The sequence below is a fragment of the Bos grunniens genome, chromosome 26, assembly GCF_055505025.1.
Source record: "Bos grunniens cultivar Pamir isolate PY7600 chromosome 26, Bosgru_T2T1.0, whole genome shotgun sequence".
In the NCBI taxonomy this organism is placed as follows: Eukaryota; Metazoa; Chordata; class Mammalia; order Artiodactyla; family Bovidae; genus Bos; species Bos grunniens.
This window is the reverse complement of record NC_141190.1, coordinates 37,227,392-37,247,753: the sequence shown is the minus strand read 5'-3', so window position 1 is coordinate 37,247,753 and position 20,362 is coordinate 37,227,392. Positions and strand designations below refer to the sequence as shown.

The 20,362-nt window shown below is 47.6% G+C and overlaps 1 long non-coding RNA gene across 2 annotated transcripts; it reads right to left on the bottom strand.

The window, feature by feature from the left end:
• Window positions 1-2,941: 2,941 nt before the first annotated feature.
• Window positions 2,942-10,004, bottom strand: LOC147344388 (uncharacterized). Of its 2 annotated transcripts, XR_015155492.1 has the most exons (4): window positions 9,715-9,998; window positions 7,713-7,863; window positions 4,394-4,510; window positions 2,942-3,347 (listed from the first exon to the last, which is right to left on the bottom strand). It is a non-coding gene; the product is annotated as an uncharacterized LOC147344388 (long non-coding RNA). The 2 variants fall into 2 exon arrangements; XR_015155491.1 differs by having other exon boundaries at window positions 2,942-4,510; window positions 9,715-10,004.
• Window positions 10,005-20,362: the final 10,358 nt, after the last annotated feature.

The following is a 20,362-nucleotide window of genomic DNA, read 5'->3' as shown; positions in this document are numbered from 1 at the left end:
TCATTCTAGAGCAGGGGTCACAAGTATCTTGTGGGACATGGCAGAGTTCACCTGCAGGTAAATCAGCAATATGCTGCTGCTGCTGCTAAGTCACTTCAGTTGTGTCCGACTCTGTGCGACCCCACAGATGGCAGCCCACCAGGCTCCCCCGTCCCTGGGATTCTCCAGGCAAGAACACTGCAGTGGGTTGCCATTTCCTTCTCCAATGCATGAAAGTGAAAAAGTGAAAGTGAAGTCGCTCAGTCGTGTCCGACTCTTAGTGACCCCATGAACTGCAGCCTACCAGGCTCCTCCGTCCATGGGATTTTCCAGGCAAGAGTACTGGAGTGGGATGCCATTGCCTTCTCCGCAGCAATATGCAGGATATGGTAAAGATGGAGAGAAAAAAAATAGTGTAGAACAAACCAGAGTGCTAAGTACAAATAGAGATGAAAAGACCAAGTAATAAGGTACGATCATGCCACCTCAGAGCTGGCAGTTATGTAATCCTCTAAACTAGCCACTCACTGGCGACATCCACTGTGGTCCCCATTGTGTTCTGCCCATGACGCACAGCTAAACCTGAAGGTGTTCTGCAGACTAACAGTAGAGCTCCCGCTGTTAGCCAGGCGAACTTGACGGTGAAAGTATGTGTCACTGCCTTGGGCACCTTCTGTCTGTTATCTCAGTACCCACCCCCAACTCTAGTCCTTGTAACCACATCATCAAGGGGGAACCTGAGAAATCTATATGCAGGTCAAGAAGCAACAGTTAGAATTAGACATGGAACAATGGACTGGTTCCAAATTGGGAAAGGAGTATGTCAAGGCTGTGTATTGTCACCTTGCTTATTTAACTTATATGCAGAGTACGTCATGCAAAATGCTGGGCTGGATGAAGCACAAGCTGGAATCAAGATTGCCAGGATAAATATCAACAACCTCAGATATGCAGATGACACCACCCTCATGGCAGAAAGTGAAGGAGAACTAAAGAACCTCTTAATGAAAGTGAAAGAGGAGAGTGAAAAAGTTGGCTTGAACATTGAAAAAACTAAGATCGTGGCATCCAGACCCATCACTTCATGGTAAATACATGGGCAAACAATGGAAACAGTGACAGGCTTTATTTTGGGAGGTCTCAAAATCACTGCAGATGGTGATGCAACTATGAAATGAAAAGATGCTTGCTCCTTGGAAGAAAAGCTATGACCAACCTAGACAGCATATTTAAAAGCAAAGACATTACTTTGCTGACAAAGGTCTGTATAGTCAAAGCTATGGTTTTTCCAGTAGTTATGTACGGATGTGACAGTTGAACCTTAAAAAAGGCTGAACGCAGAAGAATTGATGCTTTTGAACTATGGTGTTGGAGAAGACTCTTGAGAGTCCTTTGGACTGCAAAAAAAATCAAACCAGTCAATCCTAAAGGAAATCAGTCCTGAATATTCATTGGAAGGATTGATGCTGAAGCTGAAGCTTCAATACTTTGGCCACCTGATGTGAAGACCTGACTCATTGCAAAAGACCCTGATGCTGGGAAAGATTGAAGCCAGGAGGAGAAGGGGACGACTGAGGATGAGACGGTTGGATGGCATCACTGACTGGATGAACATGAGTTTGAGCAAGTTCCGGGAGTTAGTGATGGACAGGGAGGCCTGGCATGCTGCGTTCCATAGGGTCGCAAAGAGTTGAATATGACTTAGCAACTGAGCTGAACTTAACTTACTATAGGGGGGAGGGAGAAGGGAACATGAACATGACATATTACATAACCCACGATTCTGCAAGTGGTCCTCCCCACCTTCTTATATCTGATCATATTGTTGCTAACCTATCCCATCTCTTTTTATCTTTCTTCTCCCTGTGTGTTTTCAATTTATCCAATAATCTGTGAGATTAAAGCATCTTAACTTGGTCTGTGTGCCTTTCTATTCTGTCACCTCTAGAATAGCCTGCCTGGTAGTGCATTTGGAGGCTAATTTCTTTACAACATATTCAAAGAGTGTATTGTGAATTACCTACCATGACTGCTAATTAGGGTGATGGGTAGGGTTAAACTACTTTCTGAATCTAGCTACAAAAAAAGCCATTTCGTTGCCATTCAACCATTATCCATTGTATTAACTGTTAAGAACAACTCAGGGACAGGAAAACAGCTATGGAGCTCACAGCAAAAGGAAGACAATCTGATGATTGCATGAATAAATGTGAAGTTTTAACAGTGAAAAGTCATCATGAAGAGAAAGTGTATGGTCCTCTGAGAGCATATGACAGGGGTTAGTTGGCCTGTTCAGAGAAGGCAGGAGTTAATAAAGCAAAGGGAAAGATGACTTGTGTAAGGCCACATTTGGGATGACCAAATCCACTCATTCAGCAGCCAGCATGGACCCTGAGTAACTGGCCGCCTCTTGGGTGCAAGAGTACAAAGAGAAAGACCAGCCCTGCCCCAAGGCAGGCATAAGAAAACACTTAGGCTTGGGAAGGTCCTTGGAGAGCCCTAGGGTCCCAACTCCCAGCCTTATTGATTCTCACTGATGCAAGCTTCCACCCCACCGAATGGTTATTTGTGAGTTCATCCCTCCCAGGATTAAAAACTCACCTTGTAACAGTATCTCTGCCCCCAGTCTCATCCTTGAGTCCAAGTCAAATCCAATTTTCCAACCTTAACTAGCTAAAGTCTCATTGAACTCTTCGGCTTTCCAGGTGGTGCTAGTGGTAAAGAATCCACCTGCAAATGCAGGATAGGTAGGAGACATAGGTTCCATCCTTGGGTAGGAAGATCCTCTGGAGGAGGGCATGGCAACCCACTCTAGTAGTCTTGCCTAGAGAATCCCACGCACAGAGGAGCCTGCTGGGCTACAGTCCACAGGGTCACAGAGTCGGACCGACTGCAACTGAAGAGGCTTAGCAAGCATTGAACTCTGGCTTTAGGGGAAATAATCAAGATACAGTTACCTGCCTAAACTTCACAGTATGATCTTTTAATCTTTATGACAGCCTGTGAGGTAACTACTGTAACAGGGAAAACTGGTACTTAGAAGGTAATTTGCCCGAGTCAGCTATTAAGTGACAAAATCAAGATTCAAATTCAGGTCATTCTGACACTAGACCTGAAACCCACAGGAAACTCAGGGAGCTCTAACCAGGAATTTCGGCTAAAATGCAGCTTGCTGGGTTTTTGAACGCTCTCGGGGCGTTTTTCTCCAGATTCTTGTTCGAATGAGTCCTCTCTCTCCATCGCGTCTTCCCGGTGGGATTTCGAGGGAAAGAAACTGCTTCACACAGAGATGTGGGCAGATAGCACCGGGGACATTCATGTGACCGGCGAGAAGGCCGTGGGATATCTGCCTTTCCAGTTCACAGGATCTGTGCAAGGGGCGGTGGATGCGAGGTTGTTGAGGGGGGGACGTTTTCTTTTTGAAAATCCAGATGAATACGGTTTTCCTTCACCCCTGAATTAGGTGGATGGGTGGATTTTTTTTTTTTTTTCTTTTCTCAACCATAGCGCTGGCCTCCGAGGGGCCTAGCGTCCAGTGAAGCCCGGCAGTGGGGTGGGGGTTACCTGGCATCAGTGGTTTCTATTGAGGGAGGACCAGGCCCGCTGCTGGGGAACGTGGAGGGGGCTTGGGCCAAGGGCGCGCCCGGGCCAGTCAAGGAAAGCCGCGAGCGTCTCTCGGACAGTCTCTGGGAACAAGGTAGCCACCTCCGTGGGAGACGGAAGAGTGGGAGAGGCCGGCGAGGGCGCCCGGGTGGTCGGGCGGCGGAGGGGACCGGGAGCTCGAAGGGGATCAGCCCGGAGCCACCAGGGAGACGAGTGCGCGCGGCTTCCTGCCTCCAGGGGGCGCCTCGCTCGGCGCGGCCGACGCCGGGGCTGCGCTCCGCGCGGAGAGCAGTTGGGGGATGGGTGGGCGGGGTGTGTGCGATCCAACGAAGCCTGGGCCCCACCGGAAAACTCACTCCGAAGAGCGCTGGTGGTGCCCTCAACTTGGCCCCACGGGAGGGCGGGGGTTAGGACACAGAGTAGGGGGCCCTGGGGGCGGCCTGGAAATTGACCGTGACTGGGACGTGGCGGGTGGGGAGAGGGGTGGATGCCGGGCGTGGCTCCCAGGAGGCAATCGTCGGATATTTACCGACTGGGGAGCTCGGGGACTCCCATCGCAGGGAGCCGCTGGCCCGGGAACATCATGGTCAAGTCCATTCCATAGCTGACTGCTGGTGCCCTGCGCCGCGACACCCGTTACACGCAGTACACTCCCCGCACCCCAACCCCCCGTTCCTCGAGACCTTGGTTTAGGGTGAGGGAGCGAGGGAGGTTTCGCGCGGCGTGGGTATCCGGAGGAGTCCCCGAAGCATCCCAGCATCCCGGATCCGCGCGCCTGCGCCTCCCGGGGACTCAACAGGCGTGGGCTCACCTATTTTCTGGACGTCTTAACCGCTTATCTCAGCTTCCAGGGAGGGGAGAAGTTTCTTCCCCGAACTCTTGTCCGGATGCTCAGGTGGGTCATTCTGATCTGAGATCACCTAGGGGACTAGAGACCGAAGCAGACTCGATTGAGTGAAAATTCGCGTCAAGGCCTGAGATTCCCGGGAGCCCGCCTCAGCTTCCGTAGGTGCCAACGCAGGGAAAAAGAAACTGCAGTTTAAAGAACGTAGCCACTCCAGTGTTCTTGCCTGGAGAATCCCAGGGACGGCAGAGCCTGGTGGGCTGCTGTCTATGGGGTCGCACAGAGTCGGACACGACTGAAGTGACTTAGCAGCAGCAGCAGCAGCAGCAGCATGAGTGGAAACGGAAGAGTGAAAGCCTATGCTTTCTAATGTCGCCCCAGAAAGGGCTTAGCCTCTGAAAAAAAACCAGCTCTGTGATCTTGAGCAAGTTACCCCACCTCTCTGAGCTCAGTTGCCTGCTCTGTAAAATGGAGTTTTGAAAACTTAACTACTTCTATCCCATCACTGTGAAGATGAAATAGGATAGTGAACGCGAAGCTCTTAGCCCTGTGTCTGATGCAGGTTAAGGCTGGGTGTGTGACACGTGTTAGGCCAAGGTTCTCAACACTAGATGTTGTCATAAACAGGGATGACTAGCTTCCCAGAGCCAAGAGGAGTGAGCTAAGTCCTCCCTTCGAGCAAAGCCTGGGCCCTGGTGGAAGACACCCAGGAAGCGTTGGGACCCAGGGCACAGCCTTCAGGGCTATCACTGCTCTGTATCCACCTCTCCTGAAAACTGGGGTTAGCACCACTGTGGTGCTTCAGGCCCCCCTCCTTATGGGATGCTCTCTGGGGCACTTTCCTGCAGGGAACGCCTACAGTCACCAGTGGTGACCCTGACTGAGCACACACTTGAAGAACATTATCTCAATTCTCACAACCTCCCTGAAAAAGTAGCAAGGAAAGAGATGTACAGAGAGGCTGAAGGTCTCAAGGTCACACCGTCTGCAGGTGACCAAGCTGGAACCCAGAGCGGACCTGGTTTGGAGGTCTGAACTCCTTCTCTGTGTCCAGTGATCTAAACACCTACCTCTCCCCAAGCCCTAGCCTCAAGCAGGGGCCCAGTCCTCCAGTTGGTGGTGGGTGTCTTGAGGCTGGTACCCACACCAGGCACCAGATGCCCAGTATGGGTTGGAGAAGAGGGCAGTCTTCCTCTGGACACCTGCAGGAAGGCAGGGCTATTGGGGACCCATAGGAAGGGGGCAACTGGGCAGGACTCTGGACCCTCCTGAGCCACGCCCTGGTGTTCTGAATGGGTCACCTGATACCTACCCATCTCTCCCACTTCGGGGTGCCAAGAAGACCGTGACCCTGCCTCCCCTTTCTTTCTTCTCCAGAAAGCTCAAATGCCAAGAAAAAAAAAGATGCCCAGGGAACTGGTGTTCATTAAAAGAATGAACCTTCCCAATCCTAAATGAGTCTCCGTGTACACAAGCCTTCCCCGCTCACACAGGCCTGCAGTGACGCCTCCTGGCAGCCCTCATATCTCAGCTGACACTTGGGTGCCAGAGTCACACCGGGGGCCTGGTTTCGGGAGTCCTCTTTGGGAAGGTGAGTGCTTGGGGCGGGGCGGGAAGGAAGGCTTTAGAGCTCCGCAGGAGAGCTCTCTTGAGGCCTCCCGGGGAGCTTCTAGAAGAGGGCTTGTGGCCTAAAAAAGGAGAAAAAGATTAACCCCGGCCGCGGAGCAGGGAGATCGCCACCGCCTAGTGGGGCAGTTTTGGCGCAGGATACCAGGGGGCAGTGCTGCGCAGCTAATGTGGCCGAACCCCAGCTTGCCTCCGGTTCTCCGACTCCCCTCTGGTCTCTCAAATCCGCTGCAAAGTTGCACCTAGAATGCTCCTGACCCCAAAAGGCCCCTCGCCCCAACACACTAAAGAGGGCGCGCTCCTCTCCCTCCTCGCACTGCGCTCGGTGCGGCAGTCCTGAATGTTTTTGCTCGGTAAAGACACTGCCACCTGGTTGCTTTTCCACCACTGATTTGGTCTCCAAGAAGCGGAAGCTGGGGCGGCATGGTGCCCCATCGGGTTTTTTTTCAGGCCTCGCAGGTCAACAAAGGAGGTTGGGGTTTGGGGGGGCCATCCCGCAAAAATGCACATGCCACTTTGAGAGCAAAGGAAAGGACCACTAGTTTTCCATCGCCTCCCAGATTTAGGTAGAAATCAGTCTGAGTAAAGGTCCTCTGAAAGGTGGAGTCCCACCCTCGGTCATGTTGGAGCCAACCCAGAGGGATGAGGGTGTAAGGGCTGATCTTTAGCCCAGGACCCAGCCCCCAGGCCCACCCCCCCCCCACCCCTCCCCCAGATTCTGTGCTGTATGGGAAAAATGTCTTTCCTTCTAGCCTAGAGGAGGCTGTGTTTGGATTTAAACCTGCAGATGCAGGGGGTAGACAGGACCCGGTGACACTCACGGGGCTCTTCCTACTCCCGAGGCTATGAATTCCAGTCCCTGTCCCGTGGAGGAGGAAAAGGTCTGGCCAGGGAGCTCCCTGGCCAAGTGTGCACCCAGGGAGCTTGGTGAAATACAACATGAACATGGTTTTCTCTTTGGGCTCGGCCTGCTGTTGCTGGGATTTTTGTTTTTGTGTTTCTCTCTCTCTTTTTTACTAATAGCCATTTTGCAATAAATAAAATTAAAAGGCAGCTGCATGTCAGTGTTTGAATGCTAGTGGCCGTTTGTTCTTTGAAGAATTCACACTTTAAAATTGCTTTCTGTGAGCCCAGAGGAAGAACTTATAAACCACCGTTATGTAATTTGAAACCATCAATAGCCCCTCTCTAAGGCTGTCTTTATTGTGGGAAGTCAAGGTAATGATTTTGTCGCTGTCTAATTTCATCCCAATGTACAGCATGGCTTTTATAGCCTTTCAAAAGGTAAGTGAAAGGCGTCAATCTGGGACCCTTTTTGTGGCCGATTAACAGTTTAAAATGGTTTTCTAACCCTGTCACAACTATTGGGCTGATAAACAGGATTTCTGCAGAGGCATTAGCAAGTCTGTAAATAGATCATTTTTTAAAAACTCAGGCAATTCTGCCGTTCCTCTGGCAAAAATAAAACATAGGTCCACAGGGTGGTGTGCGTGTGTCTCACCTCCTAGAAGAGGTAGTTATAAGCGGCTTCTCAGGAGCTGTTTGTGTCCTGGTTATTATAATGATGATGATTGCTGCCATAATCTTAAAAGAAAGTGAACAACAAGCTGACGACACAGGGGTGGAAATCAATGGCTTGGGCGCACCGCATTGACTCTACCTTATTGTAGGAAATGTCCTTCCGTTAATCACGGGCAAAGCCGGGTGCCGCTGCAGACCGTCTTTGACGTAGAACCATCCAAATAGAAAATCCGATTTCGTTGCAAGAGTTCGACAGAAGAAAATATTTTACGTGGGCACTGCTGGGACAACTGCGGGAGAAACGAAGGAAATGAAGGCAAACTAGACGCACGGGGTGACTCATCGGTCACCTTTCATTCATTCTAATGTTTTCAGTAGAAGCAAAAAGACAAACTGGACAATTTGAGACTTTTTTTTTTAAAAAAAATTAAGTTTAGGCCCAGTCCTACTATTAGTTTATTCCCCCTGACGCCGTTATGTTTCTCAGCTGCATCAGAAATCTCCAACTCCTGGCCCCAGGTCGCACACCCAGACAGACAGCCCCATTCCTCCGGGTCACCTGAGGATTCCCTTTGGGTGAGGGCGCGGCCTCCTTCTCCAAGAAGAGGGGCTAGTTCCCCGAGTTCAAAGCGAAGGAGACTTTAGAAGTAGCGATGAAACTGTCAAGAGGCCCAGCCCGGCACCCACTCCATCAAGTCACCGGGGAAGGCGACACCCCCGAACCTGGAGCGCACCCCCCAAGAAGTTTCTTTGGCGCCGCTGGAGGAAAACTTGGACTGTTTGGTCTTCCCCGCGGCACCCCGCTGCCCCCTGCACGGGGTTTGGGGAGTTTAGGTCCCTGGGGTGGAAAGGGCGAGAAGGAGCCTCTGGGCTGGCTAGGGATGCGGCCGCAGCGGAGCCGGCGCCCGGCCTCTATCCTCGCGGCCCGAGGCAGGGCCCGACGCCGAGGTGAGGTCGCGGGGAGGGCGGACGAGGGAGCACCCCTAGCCCGCGAGGGGCCCCCCGGCGCTCCGAGCCGTCGGCGCGCAGGGCAAGTCGAGGCGCGCAGAGCGCCTCCCTCTCCGCTCGGCTCCCGGGTCCCGCGTGGCGATCCGCACCAGGTCCCGGAGGGCGTCGCGACTCAGAACCGGGGGAGGCGGTGAGGGGCACCTCCCCCGGCCGGGACCGAGACCGTGGAGGGCAGTTCACGCCCGGCGGTCGCCAGCGACACGCAGAATCTGGAGTTAGACTTGCATCTTCATTCCCGGCTCCCTGGCCCGGCCCGCAGGGGTCAGGGAGGCCCCAAGTGGCCTTGCCTCCTGCAAACACCAGCGCCTGGTAAAACAGGCCACCCCATCCAGCCTGGAGAGCCACCCGGCCGCGGGCTGCCCCCGCCGCGGCTCAGTCTCCGCGGCTGGTGCAGATCCCCGATCGAGCCTGCGAGGAAGGCGGACAGAGTTCGGCATCTCGGCGGCTCCTGCCTCCCTGAGGCAGCCACCTGGGAGGGGAGGGGGCGGGCAGTGGGCCGTGGGCTGAGGCCGAGCCCGGGGACCCAGTTCGGCTGCCGAGGGCGCGGCCCCGGGCTGAGCGGCGTGCTCAAACCGAGCCCGGTCCGGGCCCTCTGGTTCCGGACGCAGCCCGAGTGCCGCCCAGCCTCTTCCCCGGCCCTCCTCTGTCTGCGTTCTCCGCCTTGGGCATTTCCTTTCCCTCCTGGGGTTTCCACCCCCCTGCTTCTCTCTTACTCTCTTCTTCGCTGACTCCTTTCCTCCCCACCTTGTCCCCCGCCCCCCACTCTGCAGCAGATCGCAGGGAGAGCCCCAAACAACCCTCATAAAACCAATAAACTAAAAATGTAAGCCCTGCCCAGATCCTTGTGCGCATCCTGTTGCTTCTAGAAGGCAAATTGACACCGGGAGGATTTGGGTCGGCTTCCTCCGAGAGGCCAGAAAGCTTTGAAACATTCTAAGTCTGGAGACAGTTGGCTGTTTTCTTAGCATCTCTGCAGCGGCTGAGGATTTCTTTCTTCATCCTCAGGCATCCCCAGCCCAGGGACGTTAGCCCATTGCACAGATGGAGGGCTTGGAGCTGGGAGGTAACCCCAACTATTATCCACTTAATGTTTCTCATGTGATGGATTTCAGTCCTCTGAATATGATCTCTACCTCCTGTTTTCCATTCCTCTTAGTTTCTTGACATTTTCTTGGCCGATTTAAGTAGCAGAAGGAAGAGAGGGCAAAGATAGCAACGAATCGTTCAATAGAATCAAACAGCAGCCTTGAATTTCAGCCACATAACTACCACCAATGAAACTGTTTGTGAAAATCTGTAACCCTAGCTATGTAATCTGGACACAGTCATTAAAAAAAAAAAAAGGATACTGCTCAGGTTAAAGTGATTTTACAATTGCTTCCATATTTTTTTAATATTTGTCAGAATTGCTGAGAGGACGTTTCCCAAATACAAGGATGATGTTTCAACTTGGAAACTTCAGCCTATGCCTTAGGCATCAGCAGGCAGGCTACAGTTATCAGAAATCGCTTTTAAAAATGTATATTAAAGTGATAGAAATTTGTTTCCTTTTTTCAAAAAGTCTCTGAAGTTGAAAAACTTTCCGCCTTTACCAAATGCACTTTCCTAAAATTCTAAAACAATTTTCATTAATTTTTTCTGAAAGAAATTTCACGTTAAATATAATATTTCTGGCAGCACTCTTTAAGAAACAGGAGTTGGAGCACAACATTCACAACCATCAATTTCCTGCCAGATTCTTCGAATTGAGCATGCCTGGGTGCCTGGACCTTCCTCATCTGGAAGCAGAATTGTCAGGAGGGAAGTTTTGCCTTCCTGGAGAACTCTGCTTTATGGCAAGTCCAGAAGAAATGCAAATTTTTGGATGCCTATTAGGGTGGACAAGATTTTGGACTTGGCATCAGTGTAAAATCCAGCAGATATTTTGGACATGCTGACAAAATGAGGAAGATGCAAAATCTAGCCAGATGCATGGAGGATGAAGACAAAATTCCAATAATCCCTTGTTTTACAGGATACACTCAGATAATGAAGAGGCAGTGAGATCAGACTTGTCCTCAGTGTTTCTGTATCTTTCTGTTTATTGCCAATTTTCATTCCTTTTCCAGAGCTCGTTTTGTTTAGCCAGCTCTGAGTACCTAGGATTTACCGTAAAACTGTTTGCTTTGCTTTCTCCCTATATTGTTGGTAACAATTTGAACTGAGTCTGCCTAATCCAAATGCTTATACTCTAATTTTGTTCTTTAACAACTAGATCTTCAAATTAAAGAGTTTTTCTGTCCCTACAAATTTTTACTTTCCCCCTCTTTATTCCTGCACTTCAGACTAGCTCTCCTTGCTTGTTATTCTTCCCCATTTATTCTTTTCTCACTTGAGGTTTCTATGATGGTGATTTACGTTACTGAACACATTTTCAAAACACTTTAAAAATTAACTGATGCCTTTTCTCACCCACTGGAGTATCATTTAACCAAGGAGCCGTAGTCAACCCAGGAAGGTAAGGGAGAAAAATGAGAAAATCATGAACATGTGACTGAGGGCAAAAACATCTTCTCCTTCAGGGTTTTAAACAAGATGTCTTTAAATTAGAAATATTGGATTAATTACTGTGAGACGAATGTAAATTGCCATTGCCATTGGATATTCACGTCCAGAGTTGTTTTCTACTAGCAACATTATAAAACACAAATAGTGGCCATATAAAACATCAAAATGTGTGTCTAACCCCAAATGCCTCGTTCCTATAACTGACAATCTCTGGCATCCTTCTTTGTAGGAAAACCTGTACACAGAGGAAAAGGAAAAGTTGGAAGGACACCCTGACAGCTGATACAAAATAATTCTCTTGTTGAAACACTTGAAGGGAATTTCAGCAGAACAAATTAGTATTTCCATGATCTGTGTCTGCCCCAAGGAGAGGGAATTTGGGATGGGAGTGGAAATGGCAGTTATCGGGAAATGAAATGCTTGCTCAGAATTCTAAGCAAGTCAATCACCAGACCAGGCAGGAGTTGTTCTTTTTTAAAAAAATATCCACTTCCCATTTGTTTTACCCAATTTAAAATTTTTTTCCAAGAAAAAAAATACGCTTGTAAAATGTCTCAGTAACAGCGAAAATGAATTGGACTGCAACTTTTGAATGCCACGCAGCTTTAATGGAGATTGTAGAAGTTTGTGGATTGAAAGAATAGTGCCAGCTTGCATTCAGACAGACTATTTTCCATCTGTGTGGTAGAATTTGAACTGTATTTGCTACAAAAGCTTCAGTTGGCTGAGGGACGACTTTGACCCTGAATTTTCATTTATTTTTTGGTTTCAAATGTGCAAGGATATTTGTTATTTTCCAAAATGTCCAATTTTCCATCATTTCCACTTTTTATCCACTTTAAATTATGTTTTGAGATGCACATTAGAGATTCTCTACATTTAATATTATTTTACAGAGAAAAAAAGAGAGAAAAGAAAGGTTCTGACTTTCTATGCCAGAGAAATGAGCTATTGGTTTTTGTCTTCAGACATCTCTGATTAATACTCAAAAAATAAAGGTGTTCTCACATGAGGAACTTTGCTAGCACAAAGTCCACCAGTGTGATCAGCAGCCCTGAAACGGGAGGTGGTGAGAGTGGGATATGGGGGCAGGGAGGACTCATCTGGTACCGACGCGCGATGCAGGGATTGTTTTTTATGGAAAGCCTGTTTTGTCCAGCAGCTGGTGAAATTCAAAATGGTCCCCAAAGCCTGTCTCTGAAGCCAGCAATTCAGAAACAGGACAGCCAGTTAGCCTCCGAGCTTGCTTCCGCATTCAGCGACACCCCAGCTCAGAGAGCCTCCAAAAGCAAGACTTTTCTAACCAAAGGGAAGCAGCTGGGAGGGGCTGGGTTCCAGGATCAACAGTTTTTTGCGTTAAAAAGAAGGTAGCAGTTCAGCCACTTGTTTGTTTTTGCTGAGCACCTCGGTTTAGCCTCCGCGGTTCCCCAGCAGCAGGAGACCATTACCAGGGACAATGTCCCATTCCATTGTCATCAACTCCTACAGAACTAAAACAATGCTCTGTTTGGCCTCCCAGGCGAGAGGGATTTGCTCTGCTCTTCCTGAAGCAAAGTTTCCGACTGAGTTTCTGACCTAGTCACTTGATATTCTGCAGGGATACCTGGGGACACATTTTTCAAAAATCTGCTGTCCTGTGTTTTGTAATTTCATTCTCTGAGAACAGCCCAGAAACTCAATTCTCAATCAAGAGGAATCACACCATGGCTAAAGGAAGAAGATTTGCTCAAGCTGCATGGGCTCTATCATTTAAATCAGCTAGATAGGATTTATTTATAGTTGTCTCATTTTTTTTTGGTTTTGTATTATTGAATAGCAAACCCCTAAAAGATTTTCTAATATTGTATTATTGAATATCAAACCCCAAAAGGTTAGAAACTATAGAATCTCAAATATTTTCCACTGGGTCATAGTGTTTCCTGTCTGCTCACTTTATACATATACACACACAGATACATATATGTCTGTGTGTGTACATGTATATATATATATGTAAAATATTATGATATGTCAAGATTTCTAACATTCATGACAAACACTGATAAATATTAATCCTTTGGAGCTATTTTGTCACACTTGAGATCTTCTGTGAAAGTGAAACAAGCCCACAGAAGGGAAAGAAACCCTCTGATCTGCCATAGGCATCTCTCTTTTCACATATCCCCACACAGGTCTATCGCCCTAAATGTTTTCACCTGGAAAATGTTATGAAGCTTAAGGCAGTTCTAGTGGCAGAAAGATTTGTTTGTCCTGGAGCTAAAGAGTCAGTAGGACACTTAAGACTGTTTTGCCTTGGACCTGAGGCAAGCTAATTGTCGGCATCACTCCAGGAGTTGTTATCCATTTATTACTCCTGTTTAGCTATGAGTAACCCCAGAAGCACAAAACATAACAGCTGCTTATAATAAAAGTATAATTGGCCAAGACAGGCAACCTGAGGGGATTGAACCTCATGCTAATGAGGCCAAGGTCGTATGCTTATTTACTTTGAGATGGTAATGAGTAGTCCCTGTCTCCAGCAACCCCAGGCTGGATCTGTGCAAACCTACCTTCACATGGCTAGCACAGAAACAGCTCAGAGCCTAGGTCTTACTGGAAAGCGAGAGAGCCATTGAAGGAGATGAGATGGCAAAACGCTTAAGAGTTGGGGCTCCAGAGACAGACAGACCTGTGTTTGCATCGTGACTCCTCTGTTTGCTTTCTTGGTGACTCTGAATAAGTTACTAACCACTCTTGAGCTTCTGTTGCCTTGTTTTTAAGAATAGAGAAAATAAGAATAATACTGCTCTATTATTTGTTAGAAAGCTTAAATGACACGTTGGATGTAAAGCATTCAGCACTCAATGTTAGTGATCATCAGTATTATCTGTGTATACACGGAGCATCCAAGACCCAACCCTGTAGTTCTTTCTGGTCTTGTCCCTGTCACTAGAAAGATTGTCAGTTCCAAAGATATTGTGGTCACGTTTTACTCCTAGACCATAAGAGACTTGTCATATACAAAAAAAGCTTCGTTAATTGGCCTATACGTTTATGGACACATTCTGCAAACAAGGTAGTCTTCCCAATCTTGATTCTTGTATTTTTATGAGAGTTGAGAAATCCAAGATTTTCTAGTTTTTATAGATAGGAACCTTGAAGCAGGAATAAATTGGAGTATTCAAGTGGAGTATATCAAGACTGACCAAGAGGTGAGATCATTGAAACCAACATATTTTCCTTAAAATACTAGTCATGTAACAAAATTTACCCTTCATAAGGGCCGCTTGAAATCTGAGAGACCTTTTTCAAGTAACTTATGCTGTATGAGCTGATTGGTGACATACAAGTTTTCATTTCCCTACTGATGGGCTGAGACTCTGAGAAGCCTATGAACAAAAGAAGTAGCCTCCAGCTTTTTGGGAGATAATTTTTTAAGGTTATGGTTATCTTTCATACCCTTCTCCATGGCAGTCCTTAGTCCTAAATTTACTGATTCTGAAATGTTATACTTAGAAGGTCATGCTTTCCTGACTACACTGGTTGGTTTGTAATATGATCCCATTGCATTTTACTAAACATATGTTACATTTGCAGGAAGTCCAGGATTATGCCAACAAGCACACTGGATAACCCCTATGGTTTCTTACAACTATTCTGAAAACTTCTTTATTTTGCTTTTTAAGCAAAACTGTGCCTAGAATGCAAAGTCATGGGTTCTGATCTCTTAAGCGCTTTCTTGATTACTGGGTTGGGGCTCACTGGTTCTGTTCTCTTTAGATCCAATTCTACATCTTTTCTCCTGTGTTACCCATGAAACCACCCCATCACATGAGCTGCTTTCCCGTCATCATTGTTTCTTTGACTAAAGCCTGAGTTCCATAATCTCACTGCACTGGCCACAGCTTCAGGGAAGAGATCCCTGCTCTCAAGAACTTACAGCCTAGTTATGGGGACACATGTGCTTGAAAAGATAACTAGCAGCAGAAAGCAAGGCAAGAAGGGGATGAAAATGTAGTCAAGATGATAAGTGGATGGCATACCGCACTTGGAACCTCCCTTTGCTCATTTGAAAAACTGGAGCTAATCCTCAAAGGTCAGCCCCTCTCATGGGATTTCAGTGAAAACCAGAGGACATGTCTGTATGGGAAGCTTTCCGTCAACCACAAATCAACTATAAAGAAGAAGAGTGAGCATTGTTAAAGTGTAAGATGCAGGAAAATAACAGAATTCTTATTAAACAGTAAAAGATTTAATGACAAATGCCAGATTCAACAGCATAGCAGTATGGTTGTATCTGGAGTAGGGATAAGGGTAGGGGGTACAATTCAAAAGGCTGTGCAAAGAGTGTTTTTTATCTTTTTTGCAAAGAGTCTTAAGTTATGTTGGTGTGTTATGTGTTATGTTGGAGGTGGTCACATGAATGTTCACTGTCTCAGTTTTATAAATGTTGGTATATATGAAATATTTACATATCATACATATATACATATGTATATACATACATAAAGAACTTTAGTTATTGGGTCTAAATAGTTTCATTTTACAAATGACAAAACCGAAACCTGGAGAAAGAAATGCTTGCTTGGAATCAAACAGCCTCTCAGTAGCTAAACCAGTGCTATACAATATCTTAACTGTTTCCCTTCCCCCTCCACCTTTATTTCCTTGTTGCTAAGTCACTTCAGTCGTGTCTGATCTCATTATCCTTCATTCCTCTCTTTCACTTAGCCTTACGCTCAACCCAGCAGCAGGTCCTGCCAGTTCAACCTTCTAACTATGTCCTGAGTCCTCCCACTTGTCCCCACGGCCATTGCCCAGGTACGTGCTCGTGCATTTCCCCAGCAGCTCTGAACTGATGGTAGAGCAGGGCACTGTAGCAGTGGGCAGAGCTGGGGTTCCAGGTTTCCTTCCTGGGTCCTGACTGAGAAAGCACTGCATTTATGCACATGGAAAATAGAAGTCACCATCCCTCCTGTTGTGCATATTTAACAAAGTCACTTCTATGGATAAATGCGAAGGCACTTTGAAAGTATAAGCTGTTCTTTGTCTATGCATGTATAGATAGGGAGGCATACACACAAGTTTCTACGGCTACTGTTATACACAAAAGGCAGATCGACTCCTCTCATGTCCCTCAGTGTTATCCCCAGCTCTCTAACAGAGCATCTCACTTTCTAGGGTATAATGTGTCATCAGGGGCCTTCCATCTCCTTGCCAGATGGAAATACCTGGAAGACAGGAGCCTGGGGCCCCACAGGGACAGAGCACGTGCTGAATAGGTGTTGAATGAAGGTTCATTCAGAATAAGCTGTTTCTGTTACTGCTGTTTCCATTCCACTATGCACCTTTCCTTATATCTCTTTAGATAGAAACCACCCCCTCCCACCCCAACCCCGCCACACATCCATCCTTTGATGCCTGTTGAGTTCCACGTCTTCAAAACAGCCATGCTCCACACTCTAGCTCTTACTGTGGCTGGCCCTTCCTTTCTTCTGAATTCCTTCCCTGCTCGCTGTGTGGGCCACAGAGTTCAGCCCTTAGAGATGTCTTAACTTGACAGTGGAAGACTGGAAGCATCCTGGGCTGGGACCATAATGTCTTAGAGCCTCCTCTCTATAACACATTCACCAGTAAATTTCTCGAGGACGCAGACTTGATCTGTCTTGTTCACCCCTGTGTTTCCAGCATCAGTACATTATCCCACAGAATAGATACTCAGTAAATATTTGTTGAGTGGGTAAATAGATTTTACACATAATAAATGCTTAATAGATACTTAATCGTTCCTGACCAAGTTAGTCCGATAACACACCTTATTATTATTTCTTCATAGCACTTATCATCGTTTGAAATTATCTAGTTGGCTAATGAGTTCACATGTTCCTCCTTTGTTGCCACTCCAGGGGTCCCCAAGCTCTCTTTTCTAATGCTTGATGATCTGAAGTGGAGATGATGTAATCATAATAGAAATAAAGTGCACAATAAAAATAATGCACTTGACTCACCCCAAAACCATCCTCACACCTCTGGTCCATGGAAAAATTGTCTTCCACAAAACTGGTCCCTGATACCAAACAGGTTGGGGACTGTTGAAAGGGAGCTTATATTTTAACAAGCAAGGCCCTTGTTTGCCTTTTTCTTTTTTTAAAACCTCTCTCTTTAAAAAAAAAAAAACAAAAAAAGAGTATTTATTTATTTATTTATGGCTCTGCTGGGTCTTTTTTGGGGCTTCCTTCATAGCTCAGTTGGTAAAGAATCTGCCTGCAATGCCAGAGACCCCGGTTCGATTCCTGGGTCAGGAAGACTCCCTGGGTAAGGGATAGGCTATCCACTCCAGTATTCTTGGGTTTCCCTCGTGGCTCAGCTGGTAAAGAATCCACCTGCAATGCGGGAGATCCGGGTTCAATCCCCGGATTGGAAAGATCCCCTGGAGAAGGGAAAGGCTACCCACTCCAGTATCCTGGCCTGGAGAATTCCATGGACTATGTAGTCCGTGGGGTCACAAAGAGTCGGACGCAACTTTCACTCTCACTTTCTTCGGGTCTTTGTTGCTGGGCGGGCTTTTTCTCCAGCTGCATCGAGTGGAGGCGGCTCTCTAGTTGTGGCGCATGGGCTTCTCTTGTTGCAGAGCACAGGCTCTAAGCACACAGGCCTCAGGAGGTGCGGCACATGGACTCAGTTGCTCTATGGCATGTGGGATTCTCCCGGCTCAGGGATCCAATCCATGTCTCTTGCATTGGCAGGTGAATTCTTCACCACTGAGCCACCAGGGAAACCCCTGCTGTCTTCACTGCCCTGTCTCTAGATACTTAACAGACTGTTTGGCAACTGGTAAATGAATGAATGAATGAAAAAAGTCATATCACACTATTAGGCTGAATTCTGGCCCTCCCAAATTTGTATGTTGTAGCCCTAATGCCGACTGTGGCTCTGTTTGGAGACAGAGACTTTAGGCAAGCAATGAAGGTTAAACGAGGTGATAAGGTAGGGACCTAATCCAAAAGGATTGGTGTCCTTATAAGAAGAGGAAGAGACACCAGATCTCTCTCTCCCCACATGAGCACAGAGGTCAGGCCATGTGAGGACATAGTGAGAAAGTGGCTGTCTACACATTAGGAAGAGAGGTCTCATCAGAACCAACCTAGACAGCACCTTGATCTCAGACTTCCAGTTTACAGCACTGCGAAAAATCAAATTCCTGTTGTTTAAGTCACCTAGTCTGTGCTATTTTGCCATGAAAGCCCTAGTAAGCTAAAATATACACAGTTACTAACAGTTGGCTGGCCTCGGACCAGTCTTTTATCCTCTGTGTACCTTAGTTTCCTCACCTGTAAAATGGAGCTAATAATAGTTTCTTCCTGGTAGAATTGTCATGAAGAGTAAATGAGTTAATATATGTAAGGGATGGTAAAGAATCTTCCTGCAACATGAGACCTGAGTTCGATTCCTGGGTCGGGAAGATCTCTGGAGAAGGAAATGGCAACCTGCTCCAGTATTCTTGCTGGGGAAATCCCATGGACAGAGAAGCCTGGTGGGCTACAGTCCATGGGGGTCACAAAAGAGTAAGACATGACTTTGCAACTGAGCATATAGGATACCATGTTAATAGTAGCTATGTGAATTAGTCATAGCAGTTCCAGTCAATTTCGTGAATGACAGCAATCATGCAAAATTTTAGAACTCCCAAGTAGGACAAAGAAAATGTCTTCTGGAGAAAGAAGTGACTTGGAGAGGTCCCAGAAAAACAGGCAGATGCAATGGAGCAGAGGAGGAAGAGAAGAAACTCTGGGGAGCCAGGGATGGGAGGTGGCACTGAGTGATGGGTCCTGAGGCAGCAAACAGGGTAACGTGGCTTGGGCAGAGAGTCTGCAGAGAAGAGAGCTCCATTTTTATTTGCACAAAAACACCAGTGTTTCAAAGCAAGGGAGAAGCCAGCAGACGTTCTGAGAGTGTTTTGCATCACTGGTGATTCCGTTCCATTTACCGACCTTCTCGGGTTTGTCAGCAGGCCCTGCTGGCCTGCCCGTCACCAGCTGTCACTTCTCACCCTTCTTGGCACCGTGCTCTTTCTTACTCAGCACACTCGGCTTCTCCTGTTTTCCTCCGAACACCCACCAGAGTCAATGTCCTGGTACAGAGACACATTAGCCACTGGGCCACACAGTCCCCGATCTCACCCTCCCTCCCCTTCTGGCATGCGAAGATTTGCCCTGTAAAGAGAATTTAACTAGAATGTTTTTTTACTGTCAAGTGAGTTGATCTGTGTAGACAGCTGGAATCCTTTTGGGTTTGGTTTTATTGTTTTTAATCCTCAGAACCTGGGGCAGGGTTGGGGTCTGAACCTCTGGGTCTCACATTGCCTTTCTGTTTCTTCTTTCCTCTTCTAGAGCTGAAGGACCAGCCTTGGCATCCACGAACACGTGCCCGTGTTTTCTCCTGCTCCGTGTCTGGCAGGGTGGATACCAGCCTGCGGTCTCTGATACCAACTCTTCGGGTGCAGGAGAGGGAACGTGGATGCTGGAGTGAAAAACGTAGGCTGGTCATCCCGACTCTGTTTCTGCTTCCTCTAGGCTTGTCATTCTGGGAACCCTGAGCCTCAGTTTTCCCATCTGTAAAATGGCACAGACAGTGGGGGAAGATTGATGTGAAGGCTCCTGTGGAGGTGTCACTCCCCGGGAGGATGTGGTTGTTCTCACTGTTTTCACCAGCTGCCTGTCATTTGTCCTCTCATCTTCCCCAGCCTCATTGTGGCTGGCTGTCTGGACTGGGGAGTAGGAAGGGAGGGGCCTCAGGGCCATTCCACTGATGTAGGACTTCCCTGATGTGACTCAGCGTTCTAAGTATTCCGTGGATGGTGCAAACCCCAATGGGAAGTTTTGTGAGATGTGTTTTAGGACCAGCGAGCAGGGAGAACCCGACAGACGCTGAGGCTCTCCCACCTTGTCTGCTGCTCAGAGCGATGGCAGCCTGCACCGCCAGCTGCTTGTGAACCCGGCTGGACAGACACGTCTACAGTACCTGCTCCCTGCAGCATTTCTTAGACTCAGACACCTCTAGGCCCAAGCAAGGAATTTGATTCAAGAGCCCACCTGGTGAGGAACTGGGGCGCCCGTATCCTTTCTAGGAAAGGGAGTCACTTCTCACCTCCAGCTGACTGTTGACATGGAAAAATGAGCCCAGTGCAACCAGGTCATCTAATTTTTCAAGAGAAATGGGAGTTCAGGCTTTTAGATGAAATCGCTTATCTTTTAA